The sequence below is a fragment of the Neophocaena asiaeorientalis genome, unplaced genomic scaffold (genome assembly GCF_003031525.2).
Source record: "Neophocaena asiaeorientalis asiaeorientalis breed wild unplaced genomic scaffold, Neophocaena_asiaeorientalis_V1.1 scaffold108, whole genome shotgun sequence".
Classification (NCBI taxonomy): domain Eukaryota; kingdom Metazoa; phylum Chordata; class Mammalia; order Artiodactyla; family Phocoenidae; genus Neophocaena; species Neophocaena asiaeorientalis.
In genome coordinates, this window is record NW_020173770.1 from 6,853,276 (window position 1) to 6,874,490 (window position 21,215).

Genomic DNA, 21,215 nt, shown 5'->3' on the forward strand with positions numbered 1-21,215 from the left:
TCAGTAATATTAAAAATATTGGTTGCAGCTATTATTACATTTGCTCTAAACCCAGCCAAGACTTAAATTTATGTCTGAGCTGCCAGCTGTTTCATCAGTATATTTCTGTTACTAGTTTGGAACAACTGGGTTTTTTTTTTCCCCGTTTTCTCAGAGCCTATTACAACAAGTCTATTAACAGCTCTGGGCTCCCCATTTTGTAAAGCTTTCATTAAGTGAAACAAGCTAAAAAATCACTAGTAGGTGCCCTTTAGCAAAGTAGGGAGGTAATTATCTCATTTACAGATCACTATGTGCATTTCATTTTTCAAAGCACAAAGAGAAAACCAGCTCTAAATGACACTTTTTCGTATTCATTACATTCACCAGAGAAATGTCAAATTAGGAGTTTTCAGTGCAAACGCCAGCATGAACTCTGACAGCAGCTATCAACAGGGACATTTGGAGGAAATGTCTTCGTGCCCAAAGTGGAAATCAAGGAAGAGTCCTGGGAGCTTGAAAAGGTGTTTGTCCTCCAAACACCTGAGCTGTACCTCTCCATGGCTGGTTTATCTGCGAGCATGCCAGGCACAGCTCAGGAAACTAGAGGTTCCACGCAAGCCAGATGGTCCTGGCCAGCCGAGGGTGGCCAGAATTACCAAGGCAGATGACTTAGCTTGCACTGTGCATCTACAGAACAACAGAGGGAGACCAGAGAGATGGCTAAATACCATTCAGTGAGCTCCCTGATGAGCTAACATGGAGGCCCACACAAAGAAGAGTGTGGCCGACTCCATGGAGAGGGAGAACCAGGAATTTACAGTGGAGGGCCTGCTTCAGCCAGGTCTTGAAGGATGAATAGGAGTTCATCAGCTCCGTAGAGAAGGCTAGGAAAGGGCCCCCTAGTGACAGTCCATATCCAGAGGGCACTGGGACTTCATACTGTCCTTGGAATGAGAGAAGATATTTGGAGACCAGGAACTGTCCCGTTCAGTAGGTCATTAAACGTGGAATTGTTTCAGAAAGCCTCTCAACCTGGCCCCTTTTGTTGATAACAACAAAATATGATAAACTATTAAAACACTCAACACAAAAGAATTGACTAAATAAACTACAGTACCTACCAACAATGAGATCAAACATAAAACATTAAAATGCTCAGAGAATTGTTTTAAAAGCAAGAGACAAAACTGTATTAGGCAGATTACCTCAAATATGTAAAATCACATGCACAGAAGGCAGAAAATACAGTACGTGCTAACAGAGGTGGGCCCCGGATTGAAGGGAGGGGTTTTCTCTTTTCCATACTTCTCCGTATTTTCCAAGTTTTTCAATAATTAACTTGTATTTGTGATTTTTTTCTTAAAGTGAAAAAGATCTGCATAATAACCAACCCCTAGCCAGGGCATAGGAGGAACATGGAAAATTTATATAAAGGAGGTCGCACATTATCAAGGGCCCCACCCCTGACAAACTTAGGTAAGTAGGCCGGCATCTGAAGGCACTTCAAATCTGCAAATAGGTCGTAAGAATTACTGAGTAGATATGTAGATTCTATAGTCGCAAAGATTTTGTAAAACTTCCATCTCATTAGAGCTGAATTTTGCCCCCATCTGCCAGACCTCATCACCACACGCTGGCCTTCAGAGGTGCCCTTTTGAGATGACCTCATTGTAAGAATAATGGGAGGTGGTAATCTTGCAATAACAGGGTACTTCAGGATGAGGACATCCCTCCCAAGGGATCCAAACACTTCCGGCTGTCATCACGAGGACCACGGGGGTGGAGCATTACTGGTGCATTAAGCATCCTAGAGCCCTCCAGGAAGGGGTGCATTTTGGTAGTGTTACGCATTCATTTGGGGCACATCTACCATGTATGTGGCTTTCCTCTTCACAGGCTGTATACAGCAGGCAGGCCTGCTGCAAGGGAAACCAGGGCTATAAAACCCGATTGATTGATATTATCCATCACCATTTTTAGGGTCCGTTGCACAAACTATTTTGACAGTGGAAGCTCATAAATTAACGAGCAAGCCCGATGCGACACAATGAAGAAGATGTTGTGGCCGCTTCAATTTAACCACGGGGTGATTACTCAGAAACTCGGGGTGCAGAAAGCTGCCTCCTGCTTTTGTTCCCGCTTAGCTAGAAGATAAATGTCTGAAACTAAGGACCCCGGGCACTCAATAATAAAAACCTTTTAGAGAGGAGAGCCTTGCACTAGTTAAAAGAAACCTGTTCCATTTTTCTGGGGGAAAAAAAATGGAAGCAAGATTTCCCCAAGGCAGACATCAGCCCTTTTATTGAGACTAAAAAGTTCGAATCCACAAAGGAAGAAAAGGAGGGAGGGAGGAGAGAGAGATAAGAAAGAGAGAAAAGGGGGGGAAACAAAGCTGACAGAACCACAACTTAAGGCAGCAGGAGGAACTGCTGAGAAATTAGAGCGAATGAAGTGTGTGCATTTGGGGGGCATGACGAAACTTCTAAGGTGTTCGCGAGATTAATAAGAAAATCTGTGGCTCCACATCCCCCAGTGAGCTATTACAGGACTTCAGAGCACTATGTCTGCTCAAAACAAATAGTGGCTGCAGTGTTTTAATCTCTAAAGAGAAGGCAACTCAGATGTGAGTGGGAGGCTTAGATCTTAAAAGGATTACGTACATTCACGGACTTCACAGAACAGAGCCCCCAAATGGACTCTCTGTTCACATCCAAAAGTAATTATTGCCAAAGACAAGCCATAGTTTAAGAGATCGCCCTTCCCAGAGGTATGGTGAAAGGTAGAACCGATTGGAAATAGAGTCACAAGTTAGATCCGAACATCCATTTCATAACTGAGTATAATGTACTCTTTCCTCCTTCTCCTTATGAAAGTAATTCCCTGAAGAGAAAAAAATCAAGTGAACAGAATTACCTAGGTACAAGTGGCACCCTTTCAGCTGAGTGGATATCACCCCGTATTTCAGTTGGAGCAACTTTTAAATTACTTGGAGAATTCATGGAATGTTTTTCAGTTTGACAGCTGTCGAGCCGAAAAGCATGCTGCTATGTAAGAAGCAAACCCTCCAAAGATTTATTTTTTTAATGGATTGGAAATTAAAAGGGCTTCAAAATGCCCTTTAGAGACCCAGCTTGGGGATTGGACTATGTTACAAGGAGACTTTTTCTTACAAGTGCTGAGAACTGGGACTGAAAGGGCAGGTCAGAGGCACCTGGATTGTGTTTACATGAAGCAGACAAGTGTTTGAGAAGTGAAAGATGCAATCCAGCTAGTGGGTTATTGTGTCTACACAGTACCAAAACACCAGGTTGGACGGATGTCTTCTACCAACTCTGAAGTCTAGGAACGGGAACCAGAAAGGGCCACGGACAGATAATCCATTGCAGAGGAGGAAACCAAGGCACAGAACGGGGAAGAGGAGGACTTGCCCAGGGTCCCACGGCCAAGGAAGGGACAGAGCACAGTCAGATCCTGGGCACCAACAACCTCAGAGGGATCCCCCAAACCAATGGGCATGACCCCAGTTTGGCGTTTTAATTGAGCCGGGGGAACCATTGAGTTGCCAGAGTTAGCAAATAAAAATTCAGGACGACTGGTTACATTTTAATTCAGATAAACAGTGAATACTTTCTTAGTATAAGGATGTCCCATAAGGTGTTTGGGGCATAGTTAAACTGAAAAATTTGTTAATATTGAGTATCTGAAATTCAAATTTAACTGGGCATCCTGTGCTTTATCTGGTAACTCTCTGAGGGGCCATTTCTTGGGACAGGGACAGAGTCTGACGCCCCTCCCCTGACCCCATCTTACAGCCCTGGACCGTGGTAGGCACAGAACAGGCCCCGAGTGGATGAACGACTGTCCGCTAGCCTGGTAGATGGAGTCAACGGACTTCAACAGCTGCCTAAAAATTCAAGATCGGAGACAAGGAAGAACCTGCCGAAAAAGCAAATTTCCTTAAGCTGTAGGAGGCATGCAGAGACGGAAGGAGCGCCTGTATGTTAGGGGGTTACATGAGCCTGATGCTTTCGACGAAGGTTCCCATTTAACCTTCCTAATCATCCCTCAAGATACTCCTCGTTACCTGCCACAGCTTACGGATGAGGAGACCAAGGCGCAGAGAGGGCCTTGCTGAGGGGCAGGAATGGGGCTCGTCCCAGGTCTGCCAACTCAGAGAGCACTGCTCTTTCCAGAGTTAATAAAAGCATCAAACCCGGCTGGAGCATTACTACCCAGGCCAGACACTACTCCAGGCACCGTGTGAGTTTTATCGTAGTTCAGCTTCTCAACAACGCTATAAGATTGCTAGATTTTTCTCCTCCTTTCCCAGTAGAGAAACTGCAGCACAGAGCAGTTAAGACACTTGCTGTGGGTCACACAGCTGGGACTCACCCAGCTGCCTGAACCGGGCTCTCCCTGCTCTGCAGCCTCTGCTACACAGCCTTGTGCCCGCACTACCGACCTCACCATCCAGACGCGGGCTTGGCATCTGCAGCTCATACAAACACAGCCAAGCCCCAGCCAGTGCTCTGGGCGGGGTGCAAAACCAAAATGGGCTCTCACGGCACACGGCTCTGGCCTCCCGTCTGGCCCGGTCCTCTTGCCTGGACTTGCAGGACAGCAGGAATTCTCTTCACTTAGGAGCCAGCTGTGGAGCAAAGGCACTGAGGGAGGGCCCAGGGGGTGGTGGGTTATAGCCCACAGGCTCCCTCCCAGCAGCAGAAATCCTCTCTCGCCCATCCTCCACTCTGAACACCAATATTCAGATCTGCTAGGGATTTTGTCAGAACTGCACTAAACCATAACGTCCATCTGGTGAACATTGTCCTTTAATTACTTTGCTTCTGGAACAAACTGACAATCCTCCTTACTGGAGCTAAAAGAATATGCTTTGTTCCTCTAAATTCTGCCAAACTTGACTTCGGCTTGTATTTAGAAGTGCCTTTCTAATTGCCAGTGATAATTCAGCACAAAATAGCAAACACTTCTTGGGGCCCCATGTGCCATGTACTCTGCCCAGACCTGGCAGGGAAGACGTAGCTGGGCCCAGGACAGGCTCTGGAGGGGTGCCGTCTGCAGAAGCACTTCTAGGTCTTCCAACAAAACATCACAGTCCCAGATGCGATTTGCGCCCTTGGCTTCCGAAAGCAGGGGAGCTAAGAGCTAAACTCTGCAGTCGGATGGCTACGTGTGTGCATAGCCTGGTGACGCCACCACGGGGTGTCTTGGGCAAGTTTCTTGCCTCCCCTAAGCCACAGTCTCTCGTTTCATCCTCATAACACGGATCGAGTGCCCAATAAATATTAACAAAAAATCAATCAAGAAGTAAATCCTATCTGAACTGCAAACTCCATCGTGCTATGAATTAGACTCGCTATCCAAATATGAAAAAGTAGAGTTGACCGCTGACACAGCGGAAACAATCTCACCCGTAGCCAAACAATGTATCCCGCAGTATTAAGGCTATTGTGTAAAGGAGTGAGATCCATGACCACAGTGCTGAACGGACTGGTGACAACATTTCTTTATATGACATGAGAACGCATACTCATTTCTGCGTGAGAAATCGCCCACAACGATGCTGGTGTATATTTTTGTCGTGTTTTTCCCCATGTTCTTTTCATTAAATGGAGTGAGGCATCCCAGGTCTGTCCTAAGACCTGCAGCCCACAGCCTTGGCCCTACCCTGTGGCTGAGCCAGTGAGAACCAGGCCTGGCAGAGCCCTGCTCCGGAAACCTTAGCCCGTTCCTCAGGGTCACCCATGCCTGCCCGACACCCCTTTCCCTGAGGCTGGAGTGCAGTGCACCCCACAGTCAATGCCCCTGAATGACACCACCACACAATCGCACAGGTATCAGAAATCCTGGCCACGATGCCCAGGGCACAGAACCTTTTCTCCTTCTCTTCAAGCGTTCACTTGACTCACTTATGGAAAAGGACCTTCCACCAGGCATCGGTGTTAGTTTTCCGTAGCTGCTATATTGATTACCATACAGTGGGTGGCTTCAAGCAAGAGAAATCCTCTCATAGTTCTAGAGGCCAGAAGCCAAAATCAAGGTGTCGGCAGGGCTGCGCCCCCTCTGCAGGCTCTAGGGAGTCCATTCTTCACTTTCTCCAGCTTCTGGTGGCCACTGGCGTTCCTTGACTTATGGCAGCATCTCCCCAATCTGGCCTCCATCTCCACACTGCCTTCTGCTCGTCTGTCTGTGTTGAATCTTCCTCTGCCCCTCTTATTAAGACATGTGTGGTTGTATTTAGGGTCCACCCAGACAATCCAGAATAATCTCCCCATCTAGAGGTCCTTAACTTAATTGCATCTGAAAAGAGTTTTTCACCTCACACCCGTCAGAATGGCCATCATCAAAAAGCAAAGAGATAACAAATGCTGGAGAGCGTGTGGAGAAACGGAACCCTTGTGCCCTGTTGGTGGGAATGTAAATTGGTGCAGCCACTATAAAGAACAGTATGGACCATCCTCACAAAATTAAAATGAGAAACTACCGTAGGACCTAGCAATCCCACTTCAAAGAAAACAAAGTCACTATCCCAAAGAGACATCTGCACTCCCATGTTCACTGCAGCATTATTTACAATAGCCAAGACATGGAAACAGCCTAAGTGTCCACTGACAGATGAATGGATAAAGAAAATGTGGTGCATATATACAATGGAATACTATTTGGCCATGAAAAAAGAAGAAAATCCTGCTATTTGTGACAATATGAATGGACCTTGAGGGCATTATGCTAAGTAAAATAAGTCAGGCAGAGGAAGACAAATACTGTACGATCTCACTTATATGTAAAATCCTTTTTTTAACATTTTTATTGGAGTATAATTGCTTTACAGTATATGTAAAATCTTAAAACACCAAACTCAGAAATAGAGAACAGATTAGTAGTTGCCAGAGGTAAGGGATGGGGAAAATGGGTAAAGGTGGTCAAAATGTGCAAACTTCCAGTTATAAAATGAGTAAATTCTGAGGATATAACGTGCAACATGGTGACTATAGCTAACAATACTGTATTGTATGTTTGAAAAGTGCTAAGAGAGTAGATATTGAAAGTTCTTTTCACAAGGGAAAAAAATTTCTTATAACTATGTGAAGTGATGTTTGTTAACTAAACTTATGGTAATCATTTCATAATATACACATATATCAAAGCATTATGTTGTACACCTTAAACTTATACAAATCTTATAAGTCAATTATATCTCAATAAGACTGGGGGGGAAAACCTTTCTTTGTAAGGTAACATCCACGGATGACCGGGGATTGGTTCCAGGACCCTCCGTGGATATCAAAATCCAAGGATGTTCAACCCCTTTATATAAAATGGCCTAATATTTGCTTATAACTTATGCACGTCCTCCATTATACTTAAAATCATCTCTAGATTACTTATAATACCTAATACAATGTAAATACTATGTAAATAGTTATAAATACTGTGTAAATAGTTGTAAACATAAGGTGAATGCTATGTAAATAGTTGACAGAGCGTGGAAAATTCAAAGTTTGCTTTTGAAACTCTGGATTTTTTTTTTCAAATATTTTGGATCCACCATTGGTTGAATCCGTGGATGCAGAACCCCAGGGACATGGCGGGCCGACTGTATCTTTAGGGGGCATCATTCAGCCTGCGACAGCAGCCCTCCTCTCACGGCCCTGAGGAGGGCAGACCTGGGAAAGATGTCTCCTCTTTCTTTGGCCAGCCACCTCTGCACTCACTTCTCCCCTGCGATTTTGTGCAAAGCACAACTTTCCTAAGTGACCCCTAACCCCGTGGCTGCCTGGAGGTATAAGTATGTTGGCACAGTTACAACTCAACAGCTGTTGGAAACCCACAACATGCCCTGCTGTCCTGAGCCCCAGGATCAGGCAGCAAGCCCACCCCCATCCTCCAGATAATTAAGAAAAATCCAATGAACCCTTAGAGGAAAAACAACGTCCAATATGCACAGGATGCCTCCCTCTGCCTCAGGCAGTGAGTTTGAGTGTCTTACCAGCATCACCTTGTGGACCCTCACCAACCCCTCTGAGAAGGTAGAAGCAATTCTCACCTGCGTTTTACAGATAAGAAAACTGGCTTAACAAGCTGAGCTATACTGCTCCAGAGTCGGGACTTGAAGCCTCAAGCGTGGACAGAAGGGGACCAAAGGGATGCTTTCCAGGGTGACATCTTTGGAGAAGGGATGCTTAGAAGCTCTAAAGAAGCCCCGTCTCCTCCACTCCCCGAGAGACGCTCTGGGAAGGTTTTCACCTCTAAAACATCTGCTGAACTTCGGTTTGACAAATCGTTCCAGAAAGAGAAGCCCATGTTCAGAAGCGGAAAATGGAATGGATGAGGAAACAGGGACTACCACGTCTCTCCCTGCCCCCGTCCTGCCCCTGCCTTCCCAGAGGCCCTACAGCTCCTAGCCTCACCTCTGCCACTTTTGAGGGACCCAAAAGCTGCGTGTGTGCGCATGTGTTGCTCTCAGGAGGGCGGACGGACCCCTCATTCTCCACTTGTATTTATAAGCCTGCACTGGGAACCAGCCCATCCTGAATCCCTCATCAGTCCAGAGGTGCACGTGAAACCCTTTAAGCTCATCTCACAGAAAGACCTCATCAGCCCAGTTTGGGATTGGCTCCTAAATGGGAAAGAAGCAAACTGTGCGTGTTGGATTGGGGGTGGGCAAGGGGAGGTGTCCTGGAACAGCCACAAGACTAATTTCAATCTTTTTAAATTAACCAAATCCAAGTGGATTGTTAACAGTGGTCAAATGGATTTTTGTCTTCCACCTTGCAGATCTGAGCATTTTAAATTGACCCCTGGCCCTCCCCTAACAAGAAGCCCCTTGGATGTCCCCAGGCTCTGGACCTGGCGTCAGATCCCCACAATCCACACCCTCGCAGCCCCCCTGCTCCCTCGGCCGCCACCCACTCCCTTCCCAGCCAGCAGTGACTACCCAGCCGAAATTGCTAAAGGAGAGGGACCGCTTGTTTGCCACCTCATCGGGGAATGATTAAAGGTAGAAGTTTTTCAGACATTAGCGACAGAAAGAGTATAGTTAAAGCTGCTTTAAAAAGGGAGAGGCGTATAAAGAGATGGTACTCAAAGCACTATTAAAAGCATCATGCTTGTTAAAACCAGTAAAAAGGCAGGGAATCGGCGAGGGAAAGGCAGCTTCCTCTCCAATTACTATGAGGGGCACACACCTTGAAGGTCTCTTTGAATTGTGGCCGCCAGCCCCTGCCCCCTCCCCTCCCCTCCCCGGCCGCCCCCTCAGCCGGGCCATTCAGTGGTACATTAGGGACGAGGCGGAGGGTGACAATGCTCCCCCAAGTTCACTTCACGCTTGTTACAGGCGACCCATTTAGAGCTGAATGACTATGGTCAGAGACAGCTCTAAATGACACCCTCCACCTCTTCACGAAGCCACTTGGTTTTGTCTTTTTTTTTTTTTTTCCTGTATCCCAGAGAAATAATTGATAAACCGAATGGCTATCCACCTTAAAGCGGGGCGCCTCCCTGCCACCTGGTTAAAATTCCTCCTCCTCTCCCCACCTCCCTACATCCATTTTGCTCTGTGCTGTTTAAACAATACTTCATCAGATGCAGCCTGGAGCAAATAAGAAAGCTCAGCAGAGTAAATAAAAAGTCAAAAAAAAAATGACCGGCTGGAGGGTAAGTACTTTTATTCCTGTACTTTCATTGCCTGGGGAATTATTATTCCACTGCCTGACCTGGGAGGGAGGGAGGCCGTCGAGGACTGTGTTATTCACAGAATGGATTGCTTCTCTCCCTTTTCACTCCTCTGGCTCTCGAGAGCCCACTGATTACAACCAAGTGTGGCCATCTATTCCGTCTTATTGACAAAGGTCCTTAATTACCGCGGCAGCAGTAATACCTGCTATTAAATTCTGCTAAACAGAGGCCGCAAATTAGCTGTGGATCTCAGGCACCTTTTGTGTGTGATTACGGGGAGGGAGGCCGGATAACTGACCCCAGCCAGAGCAGCGGGGAAACCTTTGTTTATCACCTGCGGTGGGGGCCAAAATGTGAAATTAAAAGCTCTCCATCAGCTGAAGGCCTTTGGAAGGCCCAAGGGAAGAAGAAAGAAAAAAAAAAAAAAAAATGCAACAGGCCAAGCAGACTGTGCTTACCGGTATTTATACCGGTTGAGCATTTTGCTCAACCACAATTTACGCCAACAGTTGATTAACCGAAAGCCCTGCTAATTCTGTAGGTAAGTCCAAAATGGCAAAAATTTAGGCCACATTTTAAGGTATATTCTATATTTCACGGAGGCCTTTAACCTGCGTTTAAGAGCCTGTTTAATGCAATTGCGAAACATAAACACCTGTCACTTACATTCTGAACTTTTCACATTGCTCCTTCTGGAGACCCTGGATTAATGAAAACCATTCTAAACATAGTAGCTCTCATCTGCAGCCGCCCGATTTGTAAATTCAATCCCGATGCCTGCTTGGTGTTTCACTGAAGGCAATTATTTTGGGGGAAATTTCATTTAAATATATTCAACTTTCCTTTCCATTAAGGCAGAGGCAGGTATGCTGCCCTGAGCTTGCAGCGAACAATGAGTGGTCAGAATGCAATAACTTAAGACAAAATGCTTAACATCAGGATAATTAAATTTCATTAAGGTTTTAATCACTCTGAATGGAGGCTATTAAAATTCACGGGGTTCCTGTCACACTCCAGACAATGGGCCCAGGGCCCAGAACAAGTCTGGAAAGCCCACTTCTAGCCTTGTCCCAGGAAACAAGTAACTGGGGACAGCGAGCTTTTCCTCCAGCTACCCATGGGCAATAACCAGTTCTTGGACAAAGTCTGGGGGCCCCTCAGAGATGGGATGCCCCAATCCCAGCCAAGCCTTGAACTGGCTCTGCTTCCCCACTAGCCCTCCATGCCTCTTGTTGGTGCCCAATACAAAATCTTCAGCTGCCACTCACGAAAGCACAGATCTTTAGATGGATGTCATTTGGCCCCATGCCACCCTTGCACAGGTGAGGTGGAACTTGAGGCCAGAGGTAATAGGCAACTCCCTGCTCAGGTCTGAACTCAAACCTGAGTTTGAACCTGACTCAAAGGCTTCGTCCGGGAAGCCTTTCCTGACTCTAGACAAGCTAAAGTACCTCACTCTCAGCATAGAGGCGATAGGGCTCCTCTGAAGTCATCATCTTATTACACAGTAATTATTTGTATGACATTCTACCCATAACACACCGAGTCCCATGGAGGGAGAGACAGTGTCTTTCATATTTGGGTTCTAGTCCCTAGTAACTGTGGGTGTTTGGTAATGATGGATATATGGATGGATGGATGGACAGGTGGACAGATGGATTAATGGACAGGTGGATGAATGTTTAGATGGATGGATGGACAGATGAATTGATGGAAGGATAGACTGGTATTTGAATGGGTAGATAAATAGCTGAATAGATGGATGGGTAGACAAATGAATGGGCAGCTAGACGGTTGGGTACAAATGACCTAAGTTCACAGTGAAGCAAAGCCCAGGCCTCTTGATTGCATTCCTGATGCCTACAATTGTCTCTTTTACACACATAGCTCAGCTCAATCTCTCTCCTTAGACTGAAATAATCTTGTATTACCCTTCTTGTTCATACCAGGTCCTTGGCTCCCAGAGGCCTATCTGGTATAGTATGTTTTGTGGTGTGTTTGGAGTTTGAACTTCGGAATGAGGCCAAAAAGGTAATTTAGTGATTTTTTTTCTCTCTCTCTCATCAGGCCTACACTGCAAAAATGTGTAGCCCACGGCCCAGTGTCCTCACATCTGGGAGAGAGACAGCATCTTTGCATAACAGGTATACCCCATTTTAGATAATATTTACAAACTCAATTTGGTCACAGAAAAAATTTTAGTTTCAACACACTAGGAGAAGTCCACTCTTAAAGGATACTTCTGCATAGCAAATAATCCCTTCACTCCCAATTTCCATTTTACTTCCCTGCTTTGGCATAACTTTTATAAAAATCTGCGTTGAGTTTCCTCCAGCAACATGGAGACCTGAGATTCTGAAGAACCCCCTCCCACCCATTAGACATAGAAATGCGTACATAAAATGTAAGCAGAAAATACCGTATACAGATAGGCTGTAAAAAAAGGAAGAGAGATCTCCAGGTACCAGAATTAAAGAGGGCCTTCAAAACCACAGTGATAAACACAGAAGATGAAAACTTGGTGCCCAAGTAAGTAATAGATCCAGATACAGGCTCCACAGCTCAGGGCTGAGGGCAGAACACCCAAATGAGGACAGGGGTCTGGGCCTTGTCTGTGTCCCAAACTGAGACACAGCATAGCATAATAGAGGGGCCTCCAAAGGTTGCCCCTCCAACAAAATGTGACTAGAAAATTCCCACCCTAGGAAGTATCAGAGAAATACTGCAATCTGATGAGGCTCTAGGTGGGGGGAAAGTCTCCCCCATCCTCCAAGAAATAAAAACCCCAACATACGGAGGTGAGGAGTCCAAATTTGTACTTTCCATGTGGTACAGGAATCTCAAGATAAAAATTAAGGTTGTAACCGTTCCTAGTAGCTAAAGCAGCGTTCCAGTGTACTCTCTTGATGATGCTGGTGCTGTGGAGAAACAGGCGGGCTCACACGTTGCAGGATTACAGGGGTGCATGATGATAAAGCTCTATAGAGGGGAATTTGGCACTGCCTAACAAATTTACTCTGCATTTGCCCTTTAACCCAGCAATCCATTTCTAACAACCTATCCCAAAGATACACTGGAAGAAATGCAACACGATGTAATCACAAGGCTGTTGATTTCAGCATTGATCATAATAGCTAAATGATGCAAACAACCCGTATGCCCAACACTTAGGGTAGCAGCACAACGCAGTACCCAGCACACTAAAAGGTATGCATCTTTTGTCTAAGAAAAGAGAAAGTGTGGGTGTGTGGTGGGTGTGGCGGTGGCATAATTTCAAAAGGAAACAGTGGAAGCACAAGCCAAAAACGAATGAAAACGGTTACATTTCATTAGGAAGGAAGAAACAGAAGAGGAAAGGACGGAAGCAATACTTCTGTGGATATATCTATTATGCGTAATTAAAATATAATATATATTATGTAACATATATTACATAGAGTTTTGGGGGTTTTTTTACTTTAGAACCTTTTAATTTTTTCTTTGTTCAAAACAGAAACAAATCCTAAAAATTGAAAGCACACTGAAACAAATGAGCCTAAGTGCCTATCACGGTGGTGGTACACACATTAGAGGGACAAATTTTACTTTGATTGATATTAAAGCGCAATGTTTGATTGTACATCCCTAATGGGATATAATCTAAGAACAAAAGCAGAAGAAAAAAGAAAGAAAGAAAGAAAAATGAAATCTGAAACTATGTCCAATATCTTATCATATAAATGTTGATATTATTTTGAAACCACTATAGATATATTCTAGAATAAAATAATTATGTTAATTTAACAGAACCAAGATTTTCATTATAAAAGATATACAAGTATAAAATCAAAGGAGTAAGAAGACTGTGATCCTAATTTTGAATTTAAAATATCAGGAAGAATTTATATTTTTTCTCTTTAAAAAAACATACGTTTTAGCTCTCTTTACCAAAAAGCCTGAAACAACGACAATCCTCTAGCAGTGGGCACACCAAGTACCCAGATTGTGGTGTCTAAGTACCTACCCCAAAAGAACCAAGTCTCATTGGAAAAATGGCTGATTTCAGAAACGAGTAGCATGATATTGTGACTTATAGTAAATATATATTGTCTCATCCCCATTCCTGGCACAGAGCTCCTAAAATCCTTAGAATTTCCTAAGTGGTAAGAATTATAAACGTGGAAGGAGTATCATTTGTTATTCTTTTTTTTTTTTTTTTGGGGGTACGACCCAGCCGCTCCGCAGCGTGTGGGATCCTCCCGGACCGGGGCACAAACCCGCATCCCCTGCATCGGCAGGCGGACTCTCAACTGCTGCGCCACCAGGAAAGCCTCTCGTTTGTTATTCTTAACAAACTCCTTTCAAACCCACCTGAGCTTATGTTAATGAGGTGATTTTTTGAAAGCCCCTAGATAACCACCAGATAGTGGCTTGTCGCCAGAGGAACTCTCCATGTGACTAGAGCGCTGGAACTTTCAGCTTCACCCCAACCTCCGGACATTGAATTGGACCCAATGGCCAATCATGCATACGAAATGAAGCCTCCATTAAAAATCTCTAAAAGCACAGGGTTTGGTGAGCTTCTTGGTTGGCGAACACATGGAGGTGCTGGGGTGGGGGGGCCGGTGGCACACCTGTGTGAAGAGGACATGGAGGACTTCCCCGGTGGCGCAGTGGGTAAGGCTCTGCGCTCCCAATGCAGGGGGCCCGGGTTCGATCCCTGGTCAGGGAACTAGATCCCTCATGCCTGCCACAACTAAGAGTTCACATGCCGCAACGAAGATCCTGTGTGCCGCTACTAAGAGCCAGTGCAGCCTAGATAAATAAATATTTTTAAAAAGAGGACATGGAATCTCCACACCCCTTCCCCCATATCTTGCCCTATGCATCTCATTCATCTGGGTATGCCTGAATTGCATCGTTTACAATAAACAGATAAACGTAAATGTTTCTCTGAGTTCTATGAACCATTCTAGTAAATACTGAACATGAGGAGGGGTGATGGGAACCTCCAACTTATAGTCAATCAGAAGCACAGGTGACAACCTGGACCTGCAATTGCTGTCTGAAGTGGGAGAAGAGAGGGTCTTGTGGGATTGAGCCCCTGGGAGATCTGATGCTATCTCCAGGTAGGTAGCGTCAGAATTGAATTAAATTGTAGGACACTCCAGTGGTGTCCACAGAGAATTGGAGAATTGCTTGATGTGGGGAAAACTCACACATTTGCTGTCCAGAAGTGAAGTACTGAGAGCAGAGTGGTGAGCACAACAGAGAAAAGGAGATTTTTCCCTTCAGGTAGGAAATATACAAGATGAGTCTGGGACACTTTGTTGTGCCAGAAATAAAAGAAGGGACAAAAGACTACTGAAGCTGTCAAAGAACGCAAGAACCAACTCGAGGAGCTATAAAAAAACCCAAAAACCTCATTGGTCACCTTTGTGGGATACTGGTACATCAAACCATTATTCTGAAAATTGGTATGTAAAAAGAAAATATTAGGGCTTCCCTGGTGGCGCAGTGGTTGAGAGTCTGCCTGCCAATGCAGGGGACACAGGTTCGTGCCCCGGTCCGGGAAGATCCCACATGCCGTGGAGCGACTGGGACCGTGAGCCATGGCTGCTGAGCCTGCGCGTCCGGAGCCTGTGTTCCGCAACGGGAGAGGCCACAACAGTGAGAGGCCCGAGTACAGCAAAAAAAAAAAAAAAAAAAAAAAAAAAATATTAAAAAATCACCATTGTGTGACCTAAAATGAAATACAGGCACACCTCAGAGATATTGCAAGTTTAGTTCCAGACCACCACAATAAAGCGAATATTCCAATAAAGTGAGTCACATGAATTTTTTGGTTTCCCAGTACATGTAAAGTTACGTTTACTGTTGTCTATTAAGTGTGCAACAGTATTATATCTAAAGAACAATGTACGTACTTTAATTAAATTACAAAACAACAACAAATTACAATAGTAACATCACTGATCACTGATCCCATAACAAATGTGATAACAATGAAAAAGTTGCAAATATCGTGAAAATTACCAAAATGTGACACAGAGACTCAAAGTGAGCAAATGCCGTTTGAAAAATGGCACCAGTAGACTTGTTCAATGCAGGGTTGCCCAAAACTTCAATTTGTAAATATGCAATATCTGCAAAGCATAATAAAGCCAAGCACAGAAAAGCGAGCTACGCCTACGATGGATCCAGACAGACGTCATCGGTGAGCAAGGAAAGCACTAAGCCAGTGCACCCATGTTCATAGCAGCAGTATTCACAATAGCCAAAATCGACCCAAGTGTCCATAAACAGGTGAACGGATAGACAAAACGTGGCCATCTATACAATGGAATAGTATTCAGCCATACAAAGGAATGAAATTCTGACGCATGCTACAACACAGATGAACCCTGGGGACATTATGGTAAGGGAAATAAGCCAGCCACAAAAGGACAAATCCTGTATGATTCCACTTATATGAGGTACCTAGAAGAGGGAAATTCATAGAGACAGAAAGGAGAATGGTAGTTACCAGGAGCCGGAGAGGAGGAGAAATGGGGAGTTATTGTTTAATGAGTAAAGAGTTTCAGTTTCAGATGATGAAAAAGTTCTGGAGATGGATAGTGGCGATCGTTATATAACATTGTGGATCTGCTTAATGCCGCAGAACGATGCACTTTAAAATAGTTAAAACGACAGGTTTTATGTTATATATATTTAACAGTTTTTTTAAAAAGCATTCCGGGGACTTCCCTGGTGGCACAGTGGTTAAGAATCCGCCTGCCAATGCAGGGGACAGGGGTTCGAACCCTGGTCCAGGAAGATCCCACATGCCGTGGAGCAACTAAGCCCGTGCGCCACAACTACTGATCCCATGTGCTGCAACTACCGAGCCTGCCTGCTGCAACTACTGAAGCCCGCTCACCTAGAGCCCGTGCTCTGCAACAAGAGAAGCCACCACAATGAGAAGGACACACACCACAATGAACAGCAGCCTTCGCTCGCCGCCACTAGAGAAAGCCCGTGCACAAGAGTGAAGACCCAATGCAGCCAAAAATTAAAATTTATATTTAAAAATTTAAAAAACTTTTAAAAAAAATTAAAAGCATTGTGTGCGAAGTTTTATGGAGAACTTCCTAATGAGAGACTTAGCTGCTACCATCTGAACCCTGATCAATCTTAGTATCAATAAAACCATGGGACACCAGATATTTCTGTGCCTATTGATGTGATGCAATCAGTACACAGAAACATCTCTGAAGTGTTACTACACAAAAAGTCCTGAATTTCAAATAGTCACTGAATTTAAACACAAGTTTATAATACCTCAGGGAATAAAAGAACAAATTATAGGACACCAAGTAAAAGCAACAAGCAAAATCGAGGCCATAGGGCATTTTATGTTTTCTTCAAAATATAACTGTGATATGCAAACCACATTTGGCCACTTATTCAAACAAACCATCTGTAAAAAGATTTTGGGGACAACTGGGGAAATTTAAGTATGGAAGGGATATGTGATCATATTAAGAAATTATTGCTCATTTTGTTTGCTGATAATGGCATAGTGGTTATATTAAGGGGAAAAGTTTCTTGTCAGCTAAGTATTTCTAAGTGGTGAGACATGACATCTGTGATTTTCTATAAAATATTCCATAATAGTAATAACAATAGTAATAATGAGAGGGTTAGATGAAATAACATTGCCAAAATGTTATTGTTACTGCTGACTATGTGTAATGTTTTAATGATCTCACAGTTTAAAAGAAGGATAAAATACTGAGAAACTTTGTTATTTGTTAATAGAAGTATGCATGTTAAAATGTTAAAGGTAGCCACTAAACAAACAGAAATAACCCATATCACTTCCAAATCTTGATTAATCCAATGAGGGGAAGTATTCAGAAGTAAACCCAGGTAAACCAAAATCTCAGGGAACTGGGAAGGGATTGTTCTATGTACAAAGCGCGATAAAATAATCATTCCACAAGTCAAGAAATAATTCACAAAGAACTGAGCAGGCCCTTTCTCTGATGGTGCCTCTCGAGCCGTGGGTCATGAGGGGCCCCTGAAATCGTGGATTAGAAGTTTGTGCTTACGCTAAAATCAGCATGTCCCAATCAGTCACTGATGGACCCCTGCCTGCCAGAGACAGCCCAGAGCTCCCAGCTGGACTTGGCCAAATCATGGTCAGGCATGTTCTGACACACCAAAGTACTTCTCCCTTATGGGCTGTACACACGGTGACCCATACGGCAACTCTACAGCTTCAGTCTTACTATCTTCACTTCACAGAGGAGAAAACTGAGGCATAATGTGGGACAGCGTTTGTCCACGGTGACACAGCTAGGAGGTGGTGAAGTTAGAATTCATCTGATTGAACAGCCAAAGGAGTACGAATGGATGTTGAGAAGCCCAGGTCTGTCCAATAAACCCAACCCTGACGGTGAGAGCTTAATAGTGAGAAAGAAAACGGAGTGACGAGACTGTAAGGGCTTCTATATTTGGGCCGCAAGAGCCTGTGTGGAATAGGAATGGTGCTTTGCTGGTGCAAATTACAAAATAAGGACTGGGCGATAGGAACTGGTCCTGCCGCGGTTTTTCAGCACATCTGGGTCTGGCCCAGAGGCGCTAAGATATACAGAAAAATGGAGTATATGACAGAACCCGTGAAGCACACACCTGGACACATCTTGTGCTGCGACCGTGGTGCCCCGATTAGTCCGAATCCTGCCAGTATTTGTGTGGCTTGTCTGCGAAGTAAAGTAGATATCAGCCAAGGCATTCCAAAACAAGTCTCTCTATCTCTCTGCAAACAATGTCAAAGATATTTCCAGCCACCAGGAACTTGGGCACAATGTGCCTTAGAATCCAGGGAACGTCTTGCTCTGTGTTTGAAAAAATTCAAAGCCCCTCTGAGTAACGTACGTCTTGTAGATGCAAGCTTTGTTTGGACTGAGCCCCGTTCTAAGAGACTTAACGTTAAACTAACTATTCAGAAAGAGGTGATGAATGGTGCTATCCTTCAGCAAGTGTCTGTGGTGGATTATGTTGTTCAGCCCCAGATGTGTGGAGATTGCCACAGAGTGGAAGCTAAGGATTTCTGGAAGGCTGTGGTTCAAGTCAGGCAAAAGACTTCGCACAGAAGAACCTTCCACAATCTGGAACAGCTGATTTTGAAATATGGCATGCACCAGAATACACTTCGTGTCAAAGAGATTCATGATGGTCTGGATTTCTATTATTCCTCAAAACAACATGCTCAGAAGATGGTAGAATTTCTTCAGTGTACTGTTCCCACTAGATACAAAGCCTCACAGAGACTGATCTCTCAGGATATCCATAGTAACACATACAATTACAAAAGCACCTTTTCTGTGGAAATTGTTCCAATATGCAAGGATAATGTTGTTTGTCTGTCTCCAAAACTGGCACAAAGCCTGGGAAACATGAACCAGATTTGTGTGTGTATTCGAGTAACCAGCGTCATCCATCTCATAGATCCAAATACCCTACAAGTTGCAGATATTGATGGGAACGCTTTCTGGAGTCACCCTTTCAATAGTTTATGCCACATCCCAAACAGCTGGAGGAGTTTATTGTTATGGAATGCAGCATAGTCCGAGATCTAAAACGCAGTGCAGGTGCTGGAATGGTATCATAAAAGCATACCCTCGGGGAAGTCTGGGTACAGAAAACATCTGAAATGAGTACAGATAAACAGTATTTTTGTCGCACTCATTTGGGACATCTTCTGAATCCTGGAGACTTGGTGTTGGGGTTTGATCTGGCCAACTGTAACTTAAATGATGAGCATATCAACAAAATGAAATCAGATAGAGTCCTAGATGTGGTGCTAATCAAGAAGAGCTATGACCGTACCAAACGTCAGTGTCTTAGAAGCTGGAAACTGAAAGAGCTTGCAAGAGATAGAGAAAACATGGATACAGATGATGAAAGGCAATACCCAGATTTCCTTGAAGATCTGGAAGAAGATGAGGCAATTAGAAAAAGTGTGTATATTTATAGAGATTCAACGATTCCTGTGGAAAGTGACACAGATGATGAAGGAGCACCTCGAATTAGTCTGGCTGAGATGCTTGAAGACCTTCACATTTCCCCAAGATGCTACTGGTGAAGAAGGTGAATTGATGATGACCTAATGAGATCATGTTGTAGATGGTTTCCACATCCATAGGCTCAGAATGTTGGACAAAATAATTTTACTGTCTATTCTGTCTATGCCTTCATATCGAGAGAAGAGAAATGTGGTTTTAAACCTGAATAAATATGACTATTTTGACTGCTCACTCGAAGCACTGAAAAAGGTTGATGGTTTGGAAGTTTTAGATGAAAAAATATTATGCAGAATGTAATTATTACTGATATTTATTTACATATGGGATTTTATCGGCTTGCATTTTTATGAGGCACTAGTATTTTCACGTACTATAGCTCTGGGTTTAAAAGCTCACAAGTTGTGATTCCTGGGAGGTTACCTAAATCTTCAAGCAGAAAACAAGTTTTAGCTTCTTTTTATATTGATTACTTTCGTAGAAGAGCATATGAAGAATCATTTTTCATACGAACTTGCCGTGCACTTAGTCCAATTTAGATCATTTTTATGTCCTTGGGATAGAAACCTTAGGGTTCAGTTTATCATTGGATATTCACTAGGAAAGTTATCTTTTTTATTCGTAATATTTGCATCTTCAAAAGCTGTTAAGCTGGGGATAATTTTCATTGCAGAAGAAAGTATATTTAAAATATTTGTAGATTTGTAGCAAACAGTATTTAAAGGTTAAATAACAATTTGTACCTTTGTCGTTTTGGCTTGTGCCAGCAGCTTAGTGAAGTAGCTGTTTATGTCATAAAAATGTCTTCCTATCACTTCAGGGATTTTGCTTTTAAATTTTTGGTTTACAAATTGAGAAGGAATTCTCTCTTTATAAGTTTCTATCACTGAACACATCACCATCAAAAAGAGTATTAGAATCCAGCATATAGATGATGAAGTAATAAAAGTGATCTTCATGCTTTATAAAACCATGAATCAGATTTGAATGAGGAATGCCTTCCGCATCCTTGAAGGAAAAGCATTGGCTTGGGTTTTAAAGTGTTCTGAAAATGAAGTATTAAGAACCTATTTCTGTAAGCAAGATCAGACTTACTAAGCATGCCAGAACTAAGAGCTAATTCATAAATCCTATATATACCACTAAATAAGGAAATTAAGTAAGTACTGAATGGAACATTTTCCTTTTTTTAAGATCAGACTCCCTAATTCTGAAGTTTTGAATAAAGGCCTGTGCTTTCTAAAGTGAAAAAAAATGAACAAAGAGGCATGGCGTAGGTGGTGCAATTTGAGTTTATAATATCAAAACTGTAGAGTATTTTGTTGTTTCACAAGTTCTCACTGACCACGTAGAGATGGGGAAACTTCAATACCCAGACATGTGCTGGATGCCTACATAGTTGCTTCAATTCATTCTCAGAAGAAGATGGGATAAAAGTTATGAATTATACATATATATATATATATATATATATATATATATATATAT

At 43.5% G+C, this 21,215-nt stretch overlaps 1 pseudogene; it reads left to right on the forward strand.

The window, feature by feature from the left end:
- The first annotated feature begins 18,299 nt into the window (after positions 1-18,299).
- On the forward strand, positions 18,300-19,814 carry LOC112403877 (60S ribosomal export protein NMD3 pseudogene; annotated as a pseudogene).
- Positions 19,815-21,215: the final 1,401 nt, after the last annotated feature.